This window comes from Pantherophis guttatus, chromosome 7 (assembly GCF_059756535.1).
Source record: "Pantherophis guttatus breed Tessera chromosome 7, ASM5975653v1, whole genome shotgun sequence".
NCBI classification, from domain to species: Eukaryota; Metazoa; Chordata; class Lepidosauria; order Squamata; family Colubridae; genus Pantherophis; species Pantherophis guttatus.
In genome coordinates this window covers 47,078,762-47,105,434 of record NC_142069.1, presented here as the reverse complement: position 1 = coordinate 47,105,434, position 26,673 = coordinate 47,078,762, and the positions used below count along the sequence as shown (strand labels likewise).

The 26,673-nt window shown below is 43.8% G+C and overlaps 1 protein-coding gene across 13 annotated transcripts in view; it reads left to right on the top strand.

Moving 5' to 3' along the window:
* CNOT2 (CCR4-NOT transcription complex subunit 2) overlaps positions 1 to 26,673 on the top strand; it is a 68,816-nt gene that overhangs the window by 5,281 nt on the left and 36,862 nt on the right. Inside the window, exon 2 of one of the 13 annotated variants that reach the window (XM_087874100.1) lies at positions 6,832 to 6,929. The exons of the other annotated variants lie outside the window; for them this stretch is intronic. The gene's annotated coding sequence lies outside the window, so the exon portion shown is untranslated. The remainder of the gene's footprint in view (positions 1 to 6,831; positions 6,930 to 26,673) is intronic. 13 annotated transcript variants of the gene reach the window in all.

Genomic DNA, 26,673 nt, shown 5'->3' with positions numbered 1-26,673 from the left:
GATTTGCAGGTAGTTGAAAAATATGTGATGTGATGTTCTGCACATGATCAGTTGCATGTGTAGTTTCCCTATCTAAAAAACTTCTATTGAAGACTTGTCTACATATTAATAATCTAGTATACAAAGACTTTGGCAGATCCCAGTAGTAACTACAGTATACGCGAATCATGCTTTTGTAGTTGAAATCTTCCTTTTTACTTAGTAAAATATTCATATTTTAGCTGGTAATATTTCAATGCTAAAAAATCAGAATATTTTTCAGAAAGCTAACCTAAATTTAAGCACAGCTATGTTTTAAAAAAGAGGAAATGTATCTTTAAAGTAAGTTTATTCACTTCTTTAAAATACTATAAATCTGGAGAATTTTATTTACATTTATTTAATTTATTAAAGTTTGTTATACTTTCTACAGGAATGGTGTGAAAAGTAATTATGATGAAGGGATATCCTTTCTGAACTAAAAAAAAATGTAGGGCCTGAAGGCTATTTGAAGAGAAAGTTAACGTTTCAGTAGGTTAAATGATTGCATTATATTGACTGAGAGAGATGAGTTGCCACAGGACACCACCTACCTAGCCTTTTTTCACTTCTTTTGATTTGAAGAAATCAGTAGGAAGAAGCTTTTTACATACGGTAAATATTATCATCTACTGATCAAGTCAGAAGTCATAGAAAAGCAGCTCGTAAAGATAGCTGACAACCTTGCTTATATTCAAGAAAGTGTATGAAGCACAAGACAGATTTGGTGCTGAAGATTTTACTGTAAATCACCCAGAGTGTGCTGTTGGGTTGTTAAAATGTTAATAAATTAACAATAACAGTTTTTGTAAATTACATGAGATCTTGAATTAAGAATGGATTCAACAAAAATAGTTAAATAAATCTGCTAATTTAGTGAAAGATAATTGTTATGAGAAGTAGTTACGAAAGCTTTTGATTTGTTGAGACATTTCTCATGGAAAAAAATAATTGCTTATTTATATTTGTGTCTCATTTGATATTATCAATAGGGATTGTTTTTAGAGCACCTTATTCTAGCCTGATTCTTTGAAGTTGCTACATTTTTTCTTAGGATAATATGACTGATCTTCACAGATTACTGTACAATATTGAGAAATTTAAAACTTAAGAATTTAGATACGTGCTACATTTGTGTTCCCACACACACATTTTTGGAATTGAAACTGATGTATTGCAGAATCTTGTTGAATATATCAATGAGATCTAAGAATGCATGACCAGTAAGTGTGAACTTTGACTTCACAGAGCTATATAGAAAATATAGAAGTATGTATAAATTATATAACAGCCTAAAAATCTTCATTTTTCTATATTTCTATATAGTTCTGCACACATCTACAATTTAACATTGACTTGTAATATTAATATGTTTGAGCCAAGTGTATATATATTTCAGGTAGCAATATGTATGTATATCCTTAGCTTTCATATTAAAACTGATTGCACTTAAATGTGTTTATCTTTGGAATCATATGTCCTATTGTTTCTAAAGAAGTATTGGGTAAACTTCAGAGACCTAACTTCAAACTGACAGGAGGGAAGTTCCAAATTAATATTAGAAAGTATTACTTCACAGAAATAGTAGAAGAACCAATTTCCAGTGGAGGTAATGGCCCAATCATCAGTAACTGAGTTTAAATGTACTTGGGATAAACACACATGTCCATCATCTGACAAAAATTATAAAAAATAAACTCAAAGGCTGACTGGATGGACCACTGGGTCTTTTTCTGCTGTCAGTTTTCTGTGTTTCTATGTTCTGGACTAAAATTGATGTAAACAGTTGTTATAAACAGGAATCTTGAAACTAGAAAATGTAATGTTTCACCTATTGAAACAAGTACATTTTCCAAGAAAGTAAACATTGTCTCTTTAAGGATGTCTCAGTAAATATTTGAAATATGAGAATAAGGAGGGAAGTATTCTCATTTTTTATTTGAGGCCAAAGTGCAAAAAATAAAAGAAAAACACTTCTGAAGAGTAAAATACTTAGTGACTTAAAATTACATAACTTTTATATTGCTGCAGATATCTTCAAAGGTTTAGATCAAAAGCAGAAATGCTGTAATAATTCTGTCACTGGACCTATTAAATAACATTCGTAAAAGTTGTTGGAAAAAAGTAATGTCTAAAATTGCCAAATATAAACATCTTTAGATTCTAAAAGTACAGTTTGGAAATCTGCCAAATGTTCAGTAACATGATGGTAAAGCACATGTATAGCAGAATTTCTTCTTGCTTTTCATTTTTTAGTTGCTTATATCTTTTTTATCTAATGGAGGAAGTCAAAGATAAAATTTGGTGGATATATGCCCACCAGGCTTCCATGCATTCCATCAGCCGAGGGCTCAGGGCAGGGGCGGGGTGATGGTGGTTATTATAAAGGAAGGTCTGGATCCAAGGGAGACCACTGTTCCACAGATAGCTGGATGTGAGTCCCTCTTTGTGAAGTGGGGTCGTGGAGTACAGATGGGCTTGTTGGTCACGTACCTGGCTCCCTGCCACGTGGCAACGGTCCTGCCCGAGCTGCTTAACTTTATAGCCGAGGTGGCGGTGGATACCCCCAGACTTGCTATCATGGGGGATTTCAACCTGCCATCTATCAGTGAAACGTCTGAGGTGGCTCGAGAGTTCATGGCTTCCTGGCCATGGACCTTACTCAGTTAATTCATGACCCCACTCACACAGGTGGACACACTCTGGACTTAGTTTTTGTCTCTGGTCAGTGGTTGAGTGGCCTTGATATAGGGGATATAGCCATCGAACCCTTGTCATGGTCTAACCACTCGCTCCTTCAACTGGACTTTCTAACCGCTGCACCCCGCCGCAGGGAGGCGGGACCGACCAGGTGGTTCCGCCCCAGGCACCTGATGGACCCTGATAGGTTCCAGATGGAGCTTGGGCCATTTCCTGAGACTCTGGCTCATGACTTGGCTGAAGACCTGGTGGCCGCCTGGGATAGTGCGGCCGCCGGGGCTTTGGACCGTGTCGTGCCTTTGCGGCCTCTGACCCAGCACCGAACTCACCTAGCTCCTTGGTTCTCCGAGGAGCTGAGGGAGATGAAGCGCCGGAAAAGACGCCTGGAGAGTAGTTGGAGGACCAGCCGCTCCGAATCCGACCGAACACTGGTGAGGTCACATATTAAGACCTACCTAGTGGCGATAAAAGCAGCGAAATCTAGCTATTTTGCCGCTCTTATCCCATCATCAGATAATTGCCCAGCCGCCCTGTTTAGGGTGACCCGCTCCCTCCTCCATCTGGAAGTGCGGGATGACCCCTTGCAGGGCCGAGCTGAGGATTTTGTGCAGTATCTGTATGACAAAATCGCTGAGATTCGGGAAGGGCTGGCCTCTGACTGGGTATGTCCGGACGGGATGACTGAGGCAGGTCTTGAGAGTGTTATCTGGGAGGAGTTCGATCCTGTGGCTCCCGAGGACATGGATGAAGCTGTCTATCTAGACCCGCTCCAGTCTGGCTTCCGGCCTGGGCACAGCACGGAAACGGCATTGGTCGCGTTGGTGGATGATCTCTGGAGGGCTCGGGATAGGGGTTGCTCCTCTCCTGGTCCTGTTAGACCTCTCAGCGGCTTTTGATACCATTGACCATGGTATCATGTTGCACCGGTTGGAGGGGCTGGGGGTGGGGGGCACCGTTTTGCGGTGGTTCTCCTACCTCTCTGACCGGTCGCAATCTGTGTTGACGGGGCAGGGGTCGACCCCGAAGCACCTTGCTTGTGGGGTGCCACAAGGGTCGGTCCTCTCGCCCCTTCTGTTCAACATTTATGTAAAGCCGCTGGGTGAGATCATCCGTGGCTTCGGGGTGGAGTTCCATCAGTACGCTGATGACACCCAGCTGTACATCTCCACCCCAGGCCACCCCAATGATGCCCTTGAAGTGATGTCCCAGTGCCTGGAGGCCGTGCGGGCCTGGATGGGGAGAAACAGGCTCCGACTCAACCCCTCCAAGACCGAGTGGCTGTGGCTTCCGGCGTCCCGATATAGCCAGCTGACGCCATCGCTGGCTATTGGGGCGAATCATTCGCCCCCACATAGAGGGCTCGTAACTTGGGCGTCCTCCTGGACGCACAGCTGTCTTTAGAAGATCATTTGACGGCCATGGCCAGGGGGGCTTTTTATCAGGTTCGCCTTATACGCCAGTTGCGCCCCTTTCTAGATCGGGACTCCCTACGCACAGTCACTCAGGCACTCGTCACGTCCCGCCTGGACTACTGCAACGCTCTCTACATGGGGCTCCCCCTGGGGCGCACCCGGAGGCTCCAGCTGGTCCAGAATGCGGCCGTGCAGGGGATTATGGGGGCGACGGGGCGCTCCCATGTGACACCTCTCCTGCGCGAGCTGGACTGGCTCCCGCTGGTCTTCCGGGTGCGCTTCAAGGTGTTGGTGACCACCTTTAAAGCGCTCCATGGCTTAGGGCCGGGGTATTTACGAGGCCGCCTTCTGCCACCAATAGCCTCCCACCGGCCAGTACGCTCGCACAGAGTGGGCCTCCTCAGGGTGCTGTCCGCCAGACAATGTCGGCTGGCGACCCCCAGGGGGAGAGCCTTCTCTGTGACGGCTCCTACCCTCTGGAACAACCTCCCCCCAGAGATACGTACAATAACAGACCTCCGGATTTTTTGTCGGGCCCTGAAAACTTATTTATTTCAACTAGCTGGGCTGGCTTGAGTTAAATTTTAAACTGATTTTAAATTGGGTTGTTTTAAATTATGGCCAAAAATATTTAATCATTTTAAACTGCTTTTAAATTTTATATGTTCTGTTTTTTACTCTGGCTGTTCACCGCCCTGAGTCCTATTGGAGAAGGGCGGTATAGAAATGGAAACAAACAAACAAACAAACAAACAAACAAACAAATTTATATGATCAAAAGATAAAAAATCACATAGTTCAAAATTGGAAGTTTATTAAACTTACTAAACCTGATTAGAGCAGAAATTTTTATTTATCTAGTTTTTAATAAGTAAATTTTGTACTCTGGAATGAAGTGGGATATTAAAAATGTCAGCTAATTTTACATATAATTATTGAGGCAGTTGCTGAATTAAATGATAATCAATTTAATAATATTATAAATTGTAAATGAATGTCTGAATTTCCTCCTTTTACTTTTGACTGCCTCATTAGCTCTAATAAAATTTTTCTTTATGTTAGGTTCCCAATAACATCAGATATAATTTCCTTGTCTTTCTCATTTCTATGTGGGACAGAACCCCCTCATCTATCAGTTCTGGAATTGAGCAGATTTCTTAATTTGGTTCTATTTGATAACCTCCATTCTTCTTCAGTGGAATTCCATTCTTCTTCAGTAGAATTTAAATAGATAGGGAAATTGTATTTTAGCATGCAGACAGTTATTAAGAATCTCTAATTTTGCTGTTTTATCTTAATGTACAGAAAGAATGGAAAAAAGAGGCTAGAAAATAACAAAAGCATGTTACCTACAAGGAGTTCATTCAATCTAGTATTTTAACACATCATTAAACTGTGACCACACAAAATAATATTGGTTGGTCTTGTATTACATTGATGGACAACTAACTCATAAAAATAAAATGAACACACACCAGAAATTCAGGACGTAAACCTGGGGTTGCAAATTGTTTTTCCAACATTGAAGAGTAATCATTTTTTTTACTCTGCTTTCAAAGCAATAATTATTTATATGTTAAAGTTTTTAGTATATAATTTAAATATACTTTCATATATTTAAACCCTATCAATCACTTTAAGACCATATTAACAAACTAATCAAATTTCAAACCAGAATGGGGTAATAATAAGACAAGCCCATATTATGAAAAAATGCTTCCTCAACCATTTCAGCATAATGAAATCAATAACAAGCCCTTTTAAAACGTTTTCTGATATGGTCAAAAGTGGTTGAATTAGACTCCTCTCTAGATCATATAGATCATTCTTAATAATTTAAAGGTATTTAGCAATAGATTTGTTAATATGTATATTTTAACTCTTTATTATGAATTACCTGCAAATAATGCATGTACTGGTAGTTTTCAACTTATTATTGGTCACTTAACAACCATTCAAAGTTACAACATATTCGGAAGTTAAGACTGGTGTCCCACGCCTGTAGTCACATGATCACATTTCAAGTTCTTGGCAACTGACTCATTTATGACTGATTGCAGTGTTCCAGGTAATGTGAATGAATTTTGTGATGATTTTTGCTTTTGTAATGATTTTTAATAATGCTCATTCTCTTAATGACCATGGTGACTCTAACAAGCATTATAAAACAGTAATAAAATCAAGTGGTCATGTGGTCTATTGACTTATGACCAAAATTCAAGTTTCAGTTGTAGCCATGAGATGAATATTATCTATAGATATAATCACAGTACTCTTTTTTTTTATTTTTATTGAAAATTATTTTAAAAATATAAAAGAAAAATATAGCAATATGGATAGAATTGCAGAGAGTAACATAATACATATAGAGTTTTGAACATTCGCTTTCACTTGTTCTGGATTGGACCTGGTTATATGTCCACCAATCTAACTCATAGCCGAGTCCCACCAGCATACTTCGAGGTTTTACTCTGCCTAAAGGGTCTAACAACGCTTGGTAAGTTAAAGGTTTATTTCTGTTATAAAGGGTCGGGCATATCATTGCTTCTAGAGGGGAAAGCCAGATCGGAGTCATCAAATAATATTTATTTCTTATTCGATCCCAGGTAGTCATCAAAACCTTTCAGATGAAATGGTCCATAAAATATTTATGTTTTTTGAGCTTTTCCTGATTCAGATAATAATGCCACCCCTGTTGCAGGTTATGACCTTCCAGTATAAGGATTCTCCTCCTTCTCAAAGCAATCCAGTCTTTGATCCAATTTAAGACAGCCGCTTGGTGATAAAACTCCCATTTTGGTAAGCCAAATCCTCCCCTGGAAGGGGATTCTTGAAGCATTTTCAATTTGATCCTTGGTTTTTTGTTCTGCCAAACAAATCTACGTATACTTTGGTCTAAGGATTGAAAATTTTTTGCATCTAATAAGACTGGAGCTGTCTGAAAGAGAAAGACCCATTTGGGCAGAATATATGCCTTAACTACTGCAATTCTACCCAGTAATGATAACTGTAGTCCTTTCCAACCTTCAAGCCTTTTTTTAATTTGGCTAAGGAGTTTCAGGTAATTGTCCTCTTTAATAGTTGAACATTTGGATGAGAGCCAAATACCTAATATTTCACCTTTTTAACTGTCTGAATCCCTAGTTCTTCCTCTAACTGCGCTTTTTGATCCTTCGTCACATTCTTAATTAAGATCTTGGTTTTATCTTTATTTAATTTGAATCCCGCTACTTTCCCGTAAGCCTCCAACTCCTGGAGTAAAATTGGTCCCGATTCCAAAGGTTCTTCCAATACAAATATAAAATCGTCTGCAAAGGCTTGAAGCTTAAACTCTTCCTCTCTGATCCTTAGTCCTTTAATTCCTTGGTTCCTTCTAACCTCATTCAATAATGACTCAAGAGTTAAAATAAATAAAAGTAGAGATAGTGGGCATCCCTGTCTAGTATCTTTACCTATATCAATCTTTTCAGACTCCTCCCCATTAATAAGTATTTTCGCTGTCTGTTTCGCGTATATAGTCTGGATCGCTATGATAAATTTTCCCCCGAATAACATTTCACTCAACTGTGCAAACAGAAAACTCCGGCTCACTCTATCAAAGGCTTTTTGTGCATCCACAGAGACCAGGGCCACAAAAAAAACTTTTTTTTTTCACAGTACTCTTCAGAATCGTTCCAATAGTAATTGAATTTTAATTTTGCTTCTGCATTAAGATTGAATTGTGAAATCAAGGTACGATAAATTTAGTAATAAAGATGTGGTTTGAAATTTTATGCAATCCAAATTCCTCTTATAATAAATCATGTTTAGCAAACAATGTAATAAGCTCATAATACAGATTTATATGACTAATTGTCCTGGACTTTATTCTCCCAGTGCTATTTTCAGGCTGAGGCTGTCCCAAGGGATAGGTTTATCTTGTGAGCAAAAGTCAAAATTACACTTCTGTACCAATATCTGCTAAATGTAGCGCTTTATGCACAGTTGGAATCCAATACTGTAGAGTTGTGGCTAAATGTAGATCCAAGACCCTGCCATGATGTCAAAAGGAACACATAGTAACTTTGTATTATTCCTGTGGGGTTTTTTCAACCTGATCAGTTATCTTGAGCAAAATACACTGTATTATAAAGTGAAAGGTTAGAAAACTTAGAAACACCATATTATTATGATAACCATAATTTAGATTTAAATAAGCTAGATGCGTATCCTAGATCTTATGTATAGGTAGTCCTTGACTTACGGCCACAATAGAGCCCAACATTTCTGCTGCTAAGCGAGACATTAGTTAAATGAATTTTGCCCCATTTTATGGCCTTTCTTGCTATAGTTGTTAAGTGAATCACTGAACTTAGTAACACGGTTGTTAAGGGAATCTGACTGAAGAGTACTTCTATGAAATATTTATTCCTAAATATTTAAAAGATTTTAGCCAATAATTGAAATGACTGTGGTTACAGATTTCCATTGAAAGAGGATTCTGGTTCTTTAGATATTCTGAATGGACAGCCATTATAATGGCACTGTTAATTTTAAAAATACAAAAAAGATCTCTTGTATTGTCTTCTTTATTGTTTTGAAGTCATAGTGAAAACAGACAATACAGAGATACCTGATTCTTCAAATATTTTCTTCTGTTCTCAATATTTTGGAGACCTAGTTTAATGGTATTTTTTATGTTTGTCTCTTCCCCAAATTCACTGACCATCTCTTCAGGTGAACTTAAGATTCTCCAGTGTGCTGAGCAGAGAATCCAAGGAAAGAAAGGAATGGGTTAACTCTGCTCTTCTGCTACAATCAATCTTTTGGTCACGCCTCCTTTGCCTGTGCATGCCCAGTTTTGACTCAGTCTTTGCTGAGAGGGAACATTCGGAAGAGTGCTCTTAGAACAAAAACAGAGTTATTCCTTGGATTCTGGAAACTTACAGTAAGTCCCGGCTCCGTGTAAGCCTTCGCAGACAGCGAATGGCTAGGCTGGCTTCCCTGGTCTGTTGGGCATAGCCACCCTCCTCACAACTGGCTGCCAGGCGCATCCAGCAAAGCCACCTCACCTGTCCAATAGCTGGCTCGCTGGTCTTCTCAACATAGCCACCTTCATCACAATTGGCTTCCCCGGCCCATCTAGCACAGCCATCTTCATCCTGGCTGGCCCTCCCGGTCCGTCCGGCATAGTCGCCATTGTTCTGGCTCCAGAATAGAGCCAAGGTCCCTACCCAGGCCCCACAGGCATTGGAGAGGGCTGGACTTCCTGTCCGGCTGAAGCCTGGTGCATACTCCGAAGTGGCTAGGCGAGAAAAGCCGCAGCAGCAAGGTTCTGCTTAATTACAAGGCTGCCATTGTCGGGGTGGGGGAGAAAGCTAACATAGTGGACCCTGTGAACCCGGGAATGCCAGGGGTGAGTGAGAAAGACAAGGGATTGCTTGCTCAGACCCAGAGCCATCCGAGAAGCTCCACAGGGCCAAAGTCGGCCACTAAAGGAGCAGCGGCCAAATTAAAGGCAAAAGCCCTTTCCTCCCAAAGAGCTTCAAAAGCGGAGGAAAAGGACGCCCAGAGGCACCAGAAGGCCATTGACGAAAGAATTGCCATGGCTGAGGGGGAAGCGGAGCAAAGGAGGGGGGAAAGTCCCCCTGGAGAGGAAATGGTTGAATTTTCCCGTGCTTTACCAGCTCAACAGTTAAACCAGCCAATCAATGTAAAGCAAGAGATTCCACTGTGCTCTCAGTTTGGGTCGCCAGATGGCGTCAGAGAGCAATTCCTTCAGCCATCCTTTTCATCAGAAGGCAATGAGATTTTTACTGATCCACCTCCAAAGAGGATGAAAGCTGCATCAGAGGCCACCTTTACATCATGGCAGTGGGACTTCGGTCACAAGAGAGTAAAGGGCCTGAAATTGTTGACCAGATGAAAATTATGATTTCAGAGATCATAGCACAGGGCATCACTGCAGGCCTACAGCATGGACATCAGGCTGCTCCTGTTGCACCTGAACCTTCCCTACATCAAGACCAATATATGGCTTCTCAACATCAAATAGATTTATCAACTTTCCAAAGGTCTCATTCACTCCCTTTCATGCAGAGCCGGTTATCGCTCTCAGGAGATGAGGACCAAAAAGAGATGGAACTCTCTTAGGATGAGGGGATGGCTCCAGACCCCCCAGCCTTCGCAGGGCTCTTTTGCCCAGCGCTCTTTAAATCCTTATTATTTAAGGCCAAAGCCACAGTGCACCTGGGAGCTGACCCACCTACAACGGAGTCAGTATTAAACCTAGAGGACCCGATGAGTTGCTCTTTTCAGAGCCAACCGCAGAGAGCGAGGAAATCCCATCACCTAAACTATTCCGGGACATGATCCTAAAACAATGGGCCCAACTGGGGGCATATCCTCCCCCAAGAGGAAATGACAAGAGATTTTATAATGTGGCCCTGGACTTCTCCGAGACACTCAACCACCAGCTATAGATGACCCTGTGGCGGCCTTAACATCCTCCACCATCCTGTTTAACGACACAGAGGATGATCTGAAGACAGGATAAGAAGGCGGAACTGACCCTCCGCAAGGTACATCAGGCGGCTGCCTGGGCAGTCAAAGCAGCTACAGTCGCCTCATATTTCAACAGGGCTTCGTTGCTCTGGCTCTGCCAGATGCAAGCGAAGGTTCCCCCTGGTGACCTCCGCTTCCACCAGGACATTAACAAACTGATAGGGGCTATGGAATTCTCGGCAGGTGTCACCTTGAATGCCGCCAAATTTGCTTCCAGGACCATTGCTTCTTTGATGACAGCCTGTTGCTTACTATGGCTTTGCCATTGGCAGGTGGACATGAAGTATAAGTGGAAGCTAGCCTCTGCTCCCTTCAAGGATAGCAAGCTGTTTGGAGAGGCCCTAGACCCATTCTAGTGGAGACTAAGGACAGGAGAAAAGTCCTGCCTTCTTTATACAGATGAGCTGACCACCGCACCTCATCTTATTTCCGTAGACCTTCCTTTCGGCCCACAGACATGGGAGTTTGACACTCCTCAGCCCCAGAGAGCGTTGTGATGACCTAGGGCGTGACACAAAGGCAACACAGCCAGAGAACCGATATGAGTCCCTTTATTATCACCAATTGTGCCCCCAATATCCCTTTCAACTCTCCGGCCTGGTGAGAACTCTTCCACCAGTCTTTGCCTGGCAATACTTCAGTCCCAAATGTAAACAGAAAACTTCTAACAAAAAATCCAAAGGCAAGACAAGGTAATTAATCTGGCAGGGCAAACAAAATAGTGAATTCCACAAGTAAAGTAGCACAGCAATAAATCAAACCAGTTGGGAGGATGTCAGCATTCCAAGAAATACCAGATAAACTCAGTGTTTGTTCCTGACAAACGCCCCTCCCATTTGCCTCTACTTTTAAACTCCATCAGCACCTGTGCCTTGTAAAGAGGATCGGGTCCCTTTCCTCCCTCGTAAGCCACGCAACCCACATTGCTCTCTTCTCCGTTCCTTCCTGCGCTCCCTAGGATGAGGAGGGGGTGGGCCTTGGTTTTCATCTGAGTCCCCTCTCCCTTGTTCTATCTCTCCCCTGCTCTGCTCAGCCTGATTTTGCTCTTCCCCAGTTTTTTCCACAGCCAGTGGATCCACTCTCAATCTCTGTCAGCTGTTCCTCTTCCCCTTCCGATTCAGACTCCGATGGGGGTATGACAGGCGGCAAAACCGACAACCGGATAGATCCGGGTTCAGAGACAGAAATAGCCAACACTTCTAAAGCAAGCCACCATTTCGTGGCATAGGCAGTCATCCCTTTCACCGTGCCAAGTGACGGCAGATCCAACCCCCCCATTGGCGGGTGCTTAAACCTATTTGACAATCAATGGGAAGCAACCACGACGGATATCTGAGTCCTGAATACAGTGAGACTATGTCTCACTCTCAAATTTCTCTCCACACCCCCGAGTTGCCCCATATCAAGGGACAAGACAAAAAGAAGCCTCATGGAGGCAGCAGTCTTAACACTTGCTGGACATTCAAGCCATTCAATTGGTGCCAAAGGACCAACAAGAAAAGAGGTTCTACTCCATCCTTTTTGTAGTTCCAAAGACCTTGGGGGGTGGGGGGGTGGAGAGCGATTCTGGACCTGAAAAGATTGAACAGATATCTAATTTACCAGAGATTCAAGATGCAGTCCCTCTATTCAATCCTGGAGATGATTCGAGAGGGCGACTTCCTAACATCCATAGATCTGATGGAGGCATACCTCCAGGTACCAATCCTGCCATCCCACTGGTGGTTCCTGCAGTTTCACTATGCGGGCCAACATCAGTACAAGGCCCTACCATCTGGGCTATCCTCAGTGCCCAGGACTTTCACTAAGTTGCTGGCAGCTCTGGTGGCACTCTGAGGGTAATTCCAGTGTGTGTCCAACGTTACCTGAATAATATACTGATACAGTCCTCCTCTCACATCCGGGTGACAAAGGACTTGCGAGTCACAATCTGGGTTCTCCAAGATCATGGATTCTCCATCAATTTCGACAAGAGCCATCTCGCTCCTTCAAACCAACTGCTACACCTAGGGGCAGTCATAGATACCAGGTTGTGCAAGGTCTCCCTATCCCAGGAGTGTCAGGTCAGTATAAAGAAATTGGCGAGTCGGATCCAGGTGGACCAAACAGTGTCCCTGGCCTTCCTCTCACAACTCCTGGGCAAAATGGTATCCTGCATAGCAGTCATCCCTTGGGCACGCCTGCATGCCCTACCAAAGGTCCGGCAGGAGCAACTGAAATACCAGGGTTCAGGTCCCATCACATGTACTTCAATCCTTCCAGTGGTGGATGTCCCCGGCCATAATCAAGGGTTGTGTTTTCAAGGAATCCAGCTGCAAGACCATTACCACAGATGCCAGTCTCTTTGGCTGGGGTGCGCATTTCCAGTCACAGATGGTGCAAGGCAATGATCGGTGGGCAGACCTGAAGAAAAACATCAACTGGCTGGAGCTCAAAGCAGCCCATTTGGCCTTCAGTCGGTTCCAGGACATGATCTCTGGACACCATGTGCTCATTCTGACAGACAATGTGGCCACCAAGGTCCATATCAACCATCAAGGGGACACCCACTCCAGATCTCTCATGCAAATGGCTGAACAACTGGATCTCTGGGCAGAGAGACATCTTCTCTCCATCAGAGCGATACACATCTCGGGGACATCAAATGTACAGGTGGACTGGCTCAGCAGAACCATGGTCGACCACTCAGAGTAGCACCTACCACCCAGAGCTATTCAGGGATCTGTCAGAAAGGTTCGTCTCTCTGATCCTGGACCTGTTCGCCTCCCCGTCAGATGCTGAGTTGCCCAGATTTTACACCAGGTTTACAATGCCGGGGGTGGAGGGGGTCAATGCATTCCGCAGTCCGTGGCCCCGAGGCTACTATATGCCTTTCCTCCTCTCCCTCTCATTCCAGGAGCAATCAGGACGGTGCTAGCGGAGAGGGCAGAGGTCCTACTCCTGGCTCCCCACTGGCCAGACGTCTGTGGCATGCAGATCTGATCAGTCTGTCAGTATCCAGATTCTGGAGGATTCCCCAGGACAGAATCTCCCTCAGTCAGGAGGCTTAGTTGATCCAGATCCACAATGGCTCCAACTGACAGTTTAGCATTTGAGTGGAGAATCCTGAGGCAAAGTAATCTCTCCAACAAAGTCAAACAGGTGATCCAGGCCCCCAGGAGGCCTTCGACTAACAGAATCTATGACTCAACTTAGATGACCTTTTGTGACTGGTGCTCCAAGTCTCACATTGATCCCACCTCTGTTTCAGTGGCCCAGATTCTGGAATTCCTTCAGGAGGGGCTAGACAAGGGCCTGTCCCCTAATACCATATGCAGGCAAGCAGCAGCTCTGGCCTTGGTGTTGTCCTGCGGGGATTTGGAGTCCCTTGCTCAACACCCAACTGTACGCAGTTTCATTAGAGGTGCGGCTAATTTAAAGCCCCCTATAATACACAGGTACCCCATGTGGGACCTGCCTAAAGTATTGCAACCTCTCACCGCTGCCCCTTTCGAGCCGATACGATCAGCCAGCTTACACTTCCTCACTTTCAAGATAACCTTCCTCGTGGCCATGACCTATGGCCACGAGAAAGGTTACTTATAAGGTAGAACCTTTACATATTTCACCCAAACAGGGTGATTCTGCTATTGGACCATTCCTGGAGAAGAAATGGCACATTAGGAGGGCCCTTCACACCTACATCAAGAGGATAGCCTCTCTTAGAAAGACAGAATCCTTATTGGTATCTTTCCAGCCCTCCACACTGGGTAACAAGGTGACACCATCAACCATAGGCCGGTGGATACGAGCATGCATCGCAAAAGCCTACGAGCTTCAGGCTCTCCCAGTGCCTAGGTGAGTGACAGCCCATTCCACCAGAAGTGCGACCACGACGGCTGCGTGGATGACACAGGCCTCTATTGAGGACATCTGTAGGGCAGCGACATGATCTTCTCCATCCCCTTTCATAAGACACTACAAACTGGATGCCTTCACTTCAAGCAGCATTCGGCAGATGGGTGCTCCAGAAGGTGCATATAGCCTTGAGGACTTGGGACTAGACTGCTACCTACCCTTAGGACAGCCAGCTTTGGTATGTCCCATTCCTTGGATTCTCTGCTCAGCACACTAGAGAAGGGGCATTGGTCTTACCTGATACGGTAAGACCAACGGAGAGAGAATCCAACCCCATCCTGGCGATTGTCTGGTCTGAAGTCCAGGAGGGGCCAGATTCAGCACTGAAAATATGTCAAGTCAATCGTGATGCCTTCATCAAAACTGGGCATGCGCAGGCAAAGGAGGCATGACCAAAAGATTGATTGACTCAATCTCCGAGCAGCAGAAGAGCAGATATAACCCATTCCTTTCTTTCCTTGGATTATCTCTCAACACACCGAGAAGGAGTGTATCAGGTAAGACCAATGCCCCTTCTAGTCATAAGTATTGGTCAGTACTTTTGGTTCCTGGATCCAAGTTTAAATAAGTGAAATCTCACAAATATTTTTGTAGAAAACAACATTGTAAACTGTTTTATAGAATGAAATTATATATAATTCTAAGGTAATGCTGATGTGATTTGTTTAAATTTAAAAAGTAGCTTCTTAGTGTTTTAAGAGTCTTCTAATATAATTGTTATTAATGTTTGTAATATGAAATTTATTTTTCACAAATTTCTTTAAAATTACTTTTTGACAGTGGAATTAAGAAGATACATTTCAGTACTATTCTGAAGAGTTTACTTCATATGCTATTTCAAAGAAGCTAAATAATGAAATTATAACACACCTGAATGTCTTTCATAACAGAAGTATAAATTATGCCATTGTAATGTGCAGTGAAAAATATGAGGTCTTGCAGTTTAAGTCTGTTTTTTCTATTTTTTAAAACATAGTCTTTTATTTCAAAATATTCATGCTCTTTATGGTTTTTAAAATAAAATACAGCAGAATGGAGAAAAGTTGGATTATTTAAAAGCAAAGAACTTTTATAATTGTAAATACTGCTTTGAAAACCTAGATCCCAGTCCATTATTGGGGCCATGGTGTGTAGAAGATCTGCTACAATAAGAATAGGTTTATCTAATAGTTTGATAATAAAACAGTTTATCTCTTTGGTGGCCTGGATGCCAAACTTTAGAGATTTGTCCATGCTATTTAAGTTTCATCTGTTGCAATCTGATGATGTGGAAAAGGTATTTGCTGTAAGATCAGTTGTTAGGTGAATTAAAACATACTTCAGTATAATATATATCAGCTATTGTTTCTCATTTATATTTGGATTGTTGAGGTCATGTAAGTCCTATGCCAGGGTTTTTATGTAGTGAAAGACTAGATAATGGCAAAGTAGTAAAGGCTGAATTTAAATATTTAAGGGCTTTAGAAAAAAAATGGGAAAGTATTATGTTCAAAAGTATCAATACCCTGATTCTTCAAATTCTAACTTTCACTTCCATAAAGTATCCCAGGGAATATCATTCTTTGCACAATTCTGTATTTTTAGATGCAGACCCATCATGGCATCTGAACCATTGGAACAGCTTGCTTTTAGAAATTGTAGGTGTTCCAACACTTGGGGCTTTTAAGAAGAGCCTGGCAGCCATTTGTCTAAAATAGTATAGAGTCTTTTGTTTGCCTTTTTTCTCACTTAGACTTTTTGAACCCACATTTTACCAAGCTAAGGTTGAGCAAAAGTTGATCAAAAACAAGGCCCAAACTAAGACTGCACATGTAACCTAAGACAAGCCCATGGTTGCCATTGTGGACATGAACCCGCTACTGAAACAAGTCCTAGAGACTAGGAGATGAAAATTGAAGTCATCTAATATGAATAATCTTCAAGGGCAGCTCCATGTGGAACAAATTACAATAGTCCAGCTGTGAGTTGATAAGGGCATGGGTGACCATGCCAGATTTGGCACATAAAATATAATTGTGCAAAGGCTCTTCTGGCTGCAGTCTCCACAAGTTATTCCAACAGTAGCTCTGAGTCCAGAAGAACTCCCAGGACTGTGACGCCTGCATCTACACATTAAGGAAGACTGAAGCTTTAACACTGAAGTTTACAGAAAACCCATACACATAGATCAATATTTACATTTTGATTCTTACCACCCATTGGAGCACAAAATGGGAGTTATCAGAACCCTACACCACCGAGCTGAAGGCCTGTCTACCAGCAAAAATGGGAAAGAAAAAGAACTAAAACACCCCAAGGAAGCCTCAGAACATGTGGCTATCCCAAGTGGGCCTTCATCAAATCCCAAAAAAGACCCAGCAGGAGCTCCTCCATAACAGACGAAGAAAAGAAGAATAAATGAAGCAATGTTGTCATTCCATACGTTGCAGGAATATCTGAAAAGCTCAGAAGGATCTTAAGACAACACAACATACACGCACACTTTAAACCCAAGAATACACTAAGGCAGAAGCTTGTCCACTCCAAGGATAAAACACCCAGATACAAACTGAGCAACATGGTATATACAGTACAATGCAGTGAGCCATGTACAGATCTGTACATTGGAAAAACAAAGCAATCACTTCATAAACACATGGCACAACATAGAACAAACCCATCAGGACAAGATTCAGCAGTCCATCTGCATTTAAAAGACAAAGGCCACTCTTTTGAAGACAGCCAAGCCCACATTTTGGATAGAGAGGACCATTGGTTTGAAAGAGGGGTCAAAAAAGCCATCTATGTCAAAATTGAACAGCCCCCTCTCAACAGAGTGGGATGGATACAACATAATCTATCTCCAGTTTACAACACAGTCATTTCAGCAGGTCCAAAAAGACTCCACCCCCATTTGCACTACTCAAGTGACCCTGATGGCACTGATAAACCTCCAAGTAGTCTCAGCAACTCTCTAAAAATGCAAATGACTAGCTGTTTGCAAGGAGTATAAATCCTTCCATTCCCCATCATCCAGAGCTGAAGAAGCTTTTGGATGAATAGTGAAACATCTTCAAAGAAAAACAAAGTCCAATTGCCTCTTGAAAAAGCACCTTTGGGACAACCATGACCTGGATGACTGAGTATTTCCATAGACATTCCTATATCTAGCGTGGAAGTATTTCCAGCTCAGTCCATTTTGCTAGGTTTTAGCCAGAATATATTTTCCATCACCCAGGATCTCATAGCCCCCAAACAACAGATTAAGGCCTCTGTTGCATCACTGTTTGGCTTAAGTTGAAAATATATAATTGAGTATTTTTCACCTCATACTAATGGACCTCTCCAGGCAGCTTCATATATTTGTACAGCAGAAAAAGTGCCAGTCCTTGTAACATCCAATATTAAAGTTCCTGTGAATCCAGCTTCTCTTTTCCCAAATGAAAATGAACCCTCAGGTAAGAAGAATATGACTCTTTAAGATAATGCCCACCCCTCCAACCCTCACAGCTTGTCCAGAAGGTTACCATTGTTGATGTTGTATCAAGCTGAAAACTTTGTAGTTATTGTGGAAGTAATTTGTCTCCTTTCTGCTGTAAAAAGTTTTCAAGGCCAGTCATATTATTTATATATGACAAATGTAGCTTTGTAATCATAGCATCTTTCAGAGATGGTTGTAGGTATGCTGTATTCAACAATGAAGGAATCTGTTGTTTTAGAACATTTTATTAGTTTGAAGTCATGATAAATTGCTAAGATTTCCATTATACAGATTAGCACAAACTAATAAATTTTGAAGGGTAAGGAAAAGAGTTGGACTTTTGAAACACAATTACATGTAGCATCTGTTCTATGGATCCTCTTATATAGTTCTTATTTTTTCTCTTGTATTGTTTTTTATATATTCAGATAATAGAATCACAGCCAACCTTGTACTTCAGAAGCAAGCTGAGTTCTTTCTAGCAACAAAAATCCTAGTCTCTTGAATATTGCAAAATAAGTGATGAGATTCTTCCAAATATTTTTTGCTGATGCTCATATTTGGTTCTGCAGTAGTTAGTATTTTATTTAACATTTTTTTCAAATTAAGGAATAGGCAGATTTTAGAAACACAGCTTAAATTCTAAAACATAAGGATTAACAGAAGGAAAATATTACAAAAAATAAAACATTTTCATAATATTTTCTCATTGAATAATTTTTCAGCGCCTGAGTTTTTATTTGTGTTTTTGAATATGACTGTGTTATGGATGAAGAACATAAGAATAGCTGCATTAGATGCAGCCAAGACCTATTTTAAGTCCAGCACTTGTTTCACAGTGGCCAGTCACGTGCTTCTTGTATGTTCAAAAGGAGGAGATGGAGATATACTTTCTCCCATTACTATTCCATTGCAATTAATACATAGAAGTGTAAAATAAGATTGAGGCTGAGTTCTGTAAATCTTCACGGTTTTAATTAATCAGCTCTCTTTTTAAAACCAATGATCTTCACTACATTTTGTGGTAACATTTGCAACAGATTGGTATATACACTGTAAATACATGCTTCCTTTTTCTTTTCTAAATCTCCTTACAATCAGCTTTGTTGGATAGCCCTATTCCTAGTCTTTTGAAAATAGAAAAACTTTTCTTTTTATACATTCTCTACCCCATATATGATTTTATACTTCTCTATTATGTCTCCGTTTGATTATTCCCGCCCACCCCTGGTATAGTCTCAAACATCCTAACTTTTTCCCCCCAGAAAGAAGTATTTGAAGCCGTGATCATTTTGATTGGCCACTTGCTTTTTTCCCCCAGCTGTTACATCTTTTGCCAAATGTGACCAGAAGAATTAACACAAGACAAACCATGTGTTTGTAAAAGAGCAGTATAAAATTGGCTTTTTTATTTTCAGTAACATTTCTAATTATCCTAATCATGGGATTTCCCCCCCCCCCCCGCTAAAATTGCAAGTGTAACATATTGATTTACATTAAACTTTGCTTTGCATTTATTTCTTAATGAAATCAGTATAAATTGGATGAATTGTAATTTCTTTCAGAGGAATATAAAAGTTTTACAATCTGTCAGCAAAATCAATTAAATGTCAATTCTAAAATCTTTTAAAATAACATATCTTGTTTATGTTGGATAACGTTCAGATCATCTAGCAACTGGAGATAGCTCAGAACACTTTCCTCATAAATACGTCTTATTACATTGTATTAAATATAATTCCATCATGTTTTGATGTCCTAATATTCTCTTACCATACTATAACTAAATTACATAGTGCTATTCTGTATGTGACAATAATTAACAGCAGTATGATTTTTTGTGGAGCTAAGATGACAACAGAAATGAAAACAATCAATAAAATGCTCCATTTTAAGCTTGCTTGCTGACCTCATGTTCATGGTCAGTTCCTAAAATTAATAATTCCAAAAACTGATTGGAGATTCTCTTAAAAATCTTCCTCAAGAATCAGTTATTGTATGTGACTTATTAATTGCATTGGAACAAGCTAATTTATTCTAGATTATTTTACAATTTAAGGAAATTAAAACAATTTCTTGAATCTTAATTTTATTATATAGTATCTATGAGTTTATATACATCATCACCATCACCATAACCATCATCATTTATTACATTTTTATCCTATCTCTTCTATATATAAAGGTTGTGAACATTCCCAATATTCCTGTCTCCTATTCCCTTACATCAGCTCTGTGGGGTAGGTTGGGCTAAAAGAGAATTACTGGCTAAATCACCTAGCTGGTTTTCATGCCTAAGGAAGGTCTAGAACTATCATAGTCTCATTGTTTCTAGACCAGCACTTTAACCATTGCACCAATGGGCTCTATGCATTGCTACTTTATTCAATTTAAAAGTCTGTAGAATATTTTTAATGTTGAAAATGTTTAATAAAAATATTTTAAAAAATAAAAATAAAAGTCTGTAGAGATTCTCCATAGTGATGGAGATAGCATCCAGGAATGGGTTGATTTCGTCTGCTTAGCTGATTGGACTGAGTCTGTCAGAGCTATTAGGACACGCCCCTGTTGCTAGGGCTCCCCAGCTTTTGACTCAGTCCCTCAGCTAGGACAGACATGTCAAGGCTTTCTCCCAACTTGACAGGAGCATTCCTGGATCCTTTCTTCACCATACTAACTTCAAATTTATGAATGTTTTATCTGGCTTACTTCAAAAACATTTGGTTTAATCACTGGGACCACCACAGTGGCGAGGGCTTCGTCTTGAGCCGCTGGACAATTGGTTTCTTGGCTGTCAGGGCAGCTGTCAGGGGTTTCTTCCACACAGCTAGGCCCAGATTGCATTAACGGCTTGCAAAGTCCTCTAAGGGACAGCGGAGCTTCTGCGCTCCCTCCTTAGCCACCACATAGCAGAGCTTTTGTGCTCCCATTCTGTCAGCCAGGAAAGCCGGATAGTGGAGCTTTTGTGCTCCCCCCACCCTTTTTACTGTGCAGCGGAGCTTCATGCTCCCAAATTGTTAGCCAGGGAGGCTGCTTGCTGGAGCTTTTGAGCTCCCGCCATTGCTCGAGTCGGGCGGCCATTATAGGAGCTTCACACTCCCGAGAACTGTTCTGTGCTGCAGCGCCCAACTCTGGGAAGCATTTTTGACAGCGCAAAGAGCAATGGTGGAGCTTCGTGCTCCCATTAAAGGAAAAGAAGCCATGGTTTGCCGCCTGAAGGGGCTTCAGGGCTCCAGTTTGAACTCCCCACCGCTGAGCCAAGTAGAGCTTCGTTCTCCCATTTTGTTAAAAACGAACACCTTTTTACCTGGCCAAAGGTGCTCCTATAGGCTTCAGGAGTGTTGTGCTCAACCAGCCCATACTTGCCAAAGATCCTGTGAGCCTTCTTCTAAGGAAGAAAAGGGTGCGAAAGGGGCAAAATTTAAAATGGCGGATGAGGCAGCATCCAGGAGCAGCGCAGGAACAAGAGCTGCTGGAACAGCAGCCACCAAGATAACTGCCTCAAAAAGGGCGAGGTCTGGACACAGATCTAAAGTGTGAGGCAAGGCTGCAGAGGCTAACAAGGTCTCTAAGGCAGCCCAAAAAGACGAGAGGCGCAGAGATAAAGCCCAGGTGAAACTGTGCGCCAAGGCTGACAGGGATAACAACCTACTGTCAGACCTCAGTGATAAACAAAGTCAGCCCAATAGGCTGCAATCTCTGGGCCAGATAAAGCTGGTGATCAACAGCTATTGCATGCTGTTAATACAGAGCTCTGGGGCTCAATGTCTGGCTTACAAAAGACTGCTAGAATCTGTGCTCAGGCACATAAGCCCGCCAGAGCTGTTCCGGAGGCTACCTTCACACCAATGGCAGCCGGTTTAAGATTAGATCCAGGGACAGATTCAGTAATTTCAGAAAATATGCAGGCAATTATCGCAGAGGCAATCAGGCAGGGCATCTCTGCAGCCTGACAGGCTTCATTAAGGGCTTCCATTTTGTCTGTGAACCTCAGCCAAGGTAGAGCATCCCAATTCCCTGGTGAATTTATCACCAACCCTGAGCCATACCCTCCTGTGCCCTCCCACAAGAGCCAGTCTTTGTTCTCTGAGGAGGGGGAGACAAGAGATTTGGACCTCTTAGACAATGAGGGCCTAATTCCTGAACAGCCTACATTTACTGGTCTCTTTCCTCATGGATTATTCAAATTGCTTCTCTTCAAAGTGAAAAACTCAGCCAGGCTTGGGGCTCCTTCAGCTGAAACTGAGGGCACACCTGCCTCATCAGATCCACTTTTCTCTGAGCCTACGGCGGACGTGAAGTTTAGCTCATCACCAGGGCTCTTTATCAATGTGATCAAGTGACAGTGGACTTCTCCTGGGACGGGCCCGAATCCATCATCGGCCGACAGGATATTCTATAATGTGGGACCTGAGCTTGTATGGGTGCTCCAGACACTGACTGTGGATACTCCAGTGGCTGCCTTACAGTCGTCTTCCACCATGCCAGGTGAGCCTGAAGAGAACGTGAGGCCAGAGGATCGGAGGGCGGAGCAGTCACTACAGAAGGCACATCAAGAAGCGGCATGGGCCGTCTGGGTTTCAACAATGGCCTCCTTTTTCAACAGGGCCTCCTTGCTCTTGCTCTGGCTCTGCCAGTTGCAAAAGAGGATCCCAGCTGCTGATGTCAGAACACCCCAAGATATCAACAAGCTCTTGGCCATGGCCCAGTTCTCGGCGGATGCCATGCTGAACACGGCCCAGTTTGCCGCAAAGTCCATGGTCTCCTCTATAGTGGCTCACTGTCTACTTTGGCTGTGATACTGGCAGGCGGACGCCAGCCACAAATGGCGACTGGCCTCAGCTCCCTTCGCAGGGGAGAGGTTGTTTGGGGAGTCTCTGGACCAGATATTAGTAGAATCCAGAGATAAGAGAAAAATCCTGCCCATTATGCAGAGACGGGGTGATTTTCGCCGTGCCCCATACCTTTGCTGGCCCTCCTTCAGGGCTGAGGACTCAGATGCCGGATTCCCCCGTCCCCAGGAGATCCCAAAGCAGCAGCGTCATCTTCAAGATAGGCTGGCCAGGGGATGACAATTTTGTCGAGATGACCCTTTCATGACAGAGGAGGTTGGTCCTTTCGCCGCCCCAAGTAACTGCACGTCCAACCCTCCCATCGGGGGTTGCTTGACCCTTTTTGCTGACTGATGGGAGGAGATTACATCAGAAGCTTGGGTTAGGGAGACAGTGAGGTTGGGCCTCTCCCTAGAGGGAGAGGCCCAACATCCTCTCCACACCCCCAAGGTTTTTTATTCGCTGCCCAGTGTCCAAAGATCCTTCAAGAAAAAGAAAGGCACTCATGGAATCTGCCATACAACACCTGGATATTCAAGCAATCCAGCAGGTCCCAGAGGGCCAGTAGGGGCAGGGATTTTATTTGATCCTTTTTGTGATCCCCAAACCCTTGGGGGGTGGGTTAGAGAGCTATTCTGGACCTCAAGAATTTGAATGCCATCTTGTATACTGGCGGTTCAAGATGCAGTCACTTCAATCAATCTTGGGGGGCGTTCAGGGGGGCGACTTCTTCACGTCCATTGACTTAACCAAGGCCTATCTACACATGCCCATTTTGCCACTACACCGGCAATATTTCCGGTTTCGTTATGCACGCTGCCATTACCAATAGAGGGCCCTACCATTTGGCCTATTGTCAGCATCAAGTTTACCAAATTATTGGCGGCCTTCGCAGCTCATCTTTGGTCCCTCCTCATGCGTGTCCAGTGCTACCTGGACGATATCCTGATCCAGTCCTCCTCTGGCCTCCAGGCGGGAGGATTTACAGGTCACTGTCTAGGTACTGCAGCACCACAGGTTCTCCGTTAATATGGAGAAGAGTCATTTGCAGCCTATCTGCCGGCTACTCCATCTGGAAACTATTAGAGATACTAGTGAGTGCAAGATATATCTGTCACAGGAAAGGCAGACCAGCCTCAGGGACTTAGCAGGCCGAGTCCAGAGAGAGAGGACAGTATCCTTGGCCCTGCTCTCCCAACTGCTAGGGAAAATGCTGTCCACCATCTCCATCATTCTGTGGGCATGCCTGCACACTAGAGATCTTCAATTGTTTTTTTTACCTTTCCAGAGGTCAGCAGGAGCACCTCACTGGCCAGGGTCAGAGTCCCGAAGGAGGTAATCCGGCCCCTCAACTGGTGGATGTCCCCAGCTATCACCAAGGGTTGCCAGTTCAAGGAGCCGAAGCCCTCAGTGTCATGACGGACGCCAGCCTCTTCGTCTGGGGAGCTCATCTCCAGTTGCAGATGGCCCAGGGGCAGTGGACCCTGAAGGATCGGAACCTAAACATCAACTGCCTGGAGCTCAGGGCAGTTTATCTTGCCCTCGAACACTTCCAGCAGTCAGTCTCTGGCAAACACATCTTAGTGCTGACGGACAATGTGGCCGCGAAGGCACACGTCAATTGTCGGGGGGGGGCTGCTCCAGGTCCCTCATGCTGGAGGCCAGGCAGCTGGGACTCTGGGCGGAGAAGCAACTGTTATTCGTCACAGTGGAGCACATATCCAGGGTGTCAAATGTTTAGGTGGACTGGCTCAGCAAAGCATCCGTCGACCACTCTGAATGGCGCTTGCACCCATCCCTCTTCTGGGAACTGACAGGCCATTTCGGCCTCACGAAGGCAGATATGTTTGCCACCCCAGACAATTATCAATTACCAAGGTTTTACATCAGGTTCCCGGCACCGGGGGCGGAGGGAGTCGATGCTCTCCACAGCCTGTGGCTCCTGGGGTTATTGTATGCCTTCCCTCCTCTTCCCCTTATTTCAAGGGTGATACGAAAGATCCTGGAGGAGAAGGCAGAGGTCCTACTTCTGGCTCCACACTGCCCCAGAAGGCCTTGGTTTGTTGACCTCGTAAACCTCTCGGTGGCTCAACCTTGGAGGATCCCTCAGAGTGTGGCCTCACTCAGCCAGGGGGCATTGGTCCACCCGGACCCACAGTGGCTCCATCTGACCACCTGGCGCTTGAGTGGAGCGCTCTGAGGGAGGACAATTTTTCCTCCAAGGTCATCAGGACAATCCAAGCCTCCAGGAGACCCTCCACTGAACGTATATACAACGCCACTTGGAGGGTCTTTTGTATCTGGTGTGCCAAGACGAGTATTTCTACCACGGAGGTGACAATAGGCCAAATCCTGGAGTTTCTCCAGGATGGACTAGATAAAGGGCTGTTGCCTAGTCCAGGATGGACTAGATAAAGGGCTGTTGCCTAATACCATCAGGAAGCAGGTGGCAGCACTGTCCTCAGTGTTGATGTGCAGTCTTTCACAGCATCCCACGGTCCACAGATTCCTCAGAGGCATGACCAATCTTTGTCCCCCCCGTGGTGCACAGATACCCAACATGGGACCTGTCTTGAACTGCCTCACCAGAGCCCCATACGAGTCATTACGATCTGCCAGCCTGCACTGCCTGACATGTAAGGTGGCGTTCCTTATGGCCGTTACATCGGCCAGGAGGGTGTCTGAGCTGGTGGCTTTGTCAGTTAGACAGGATCTCTGTGTTTTTCACACAGATAGAGTGACTTTGCGGCTGAATCCCTCCTTCATACCCAAGGCGAACACCTGGCACAGGGCACAGGAACTGATTTTACCTAACTTCTGCCCTCACCCAATCCACCCCTTGGAGAAAAGGTGGCACACTCCTTGGATGTAAGGAGGTCCCTTACATCTATGTCTGCATCTATGTCGAACGGACTGCTGAACTATGGAAAACAGAGGCCCTGTTTGTCTCCTTCTAACCAGCCACCTTGGGCAACAGAGTCACCCCTTCCACAGTGGGACAATGGCTTTGATCGACCATTGCCAAGGCCTATGACCTGCAGGCCCTTCCAAAACCTTCTGGATAATGGCACGCTCCACCCTGAGCGCGGCTACGACTGTGGTGTGGGTAATACAGGCCTCTATAGAGGAGGTCTGTTGTGCAGCTACTTGGTCCTCTCCTTCCCCTTTCATCAAGCACTATAAATTGGACATCTTCACCTCAGTGGAGGCAGCATTTGGCCAGTAAGTGCTTCAGCGTGTCCATATGGAAGAGGGGATCTCGGCCTAGACTGCAGCCCATCCGTAATGACAGCCAGCTTTGGTATGTCCCATTCCTTGATGCTATCTCCACCATTATGGAGAAGGGTCGTTGGTCTTACCTGATACGATCCTTCCATTGGGCGGAGATAGCATCCAGCCCTACCCTGAAAACAGTCAGGTCCTCGGTCCAGGACAGAAAGGATCTTGGGGGCCGACACGTCAAGTCTGTCACTTCATCTTTGCCAAAACTTGGGGAGCCCTAGCAACAGGGGCGTGTCCTAACAGCTTTGACAGACTCAGTCCAATCAGCTAAGCAGACGAGATCAACCCATTCCTGGATGCTATCTCCACCCAACGAGAAGGAGCATATCAGGTAAGACCAATGCCCCTTCTCAGTCATCCAGGTCATGGTTGTCCCAAAAGTGTTTTTTTCAGAAGGCAACTGGTTATTTGCATCCTTTTAGAGCAGAGGTGTCAAACTCAAGGCCTGCACAGCTGCCCTGAAACAGCAAAGGACCGGCCTGTGGTGCCTCTGCCACGCGGCCCTCCCATGCTCTGTTTTTGCTGGCAG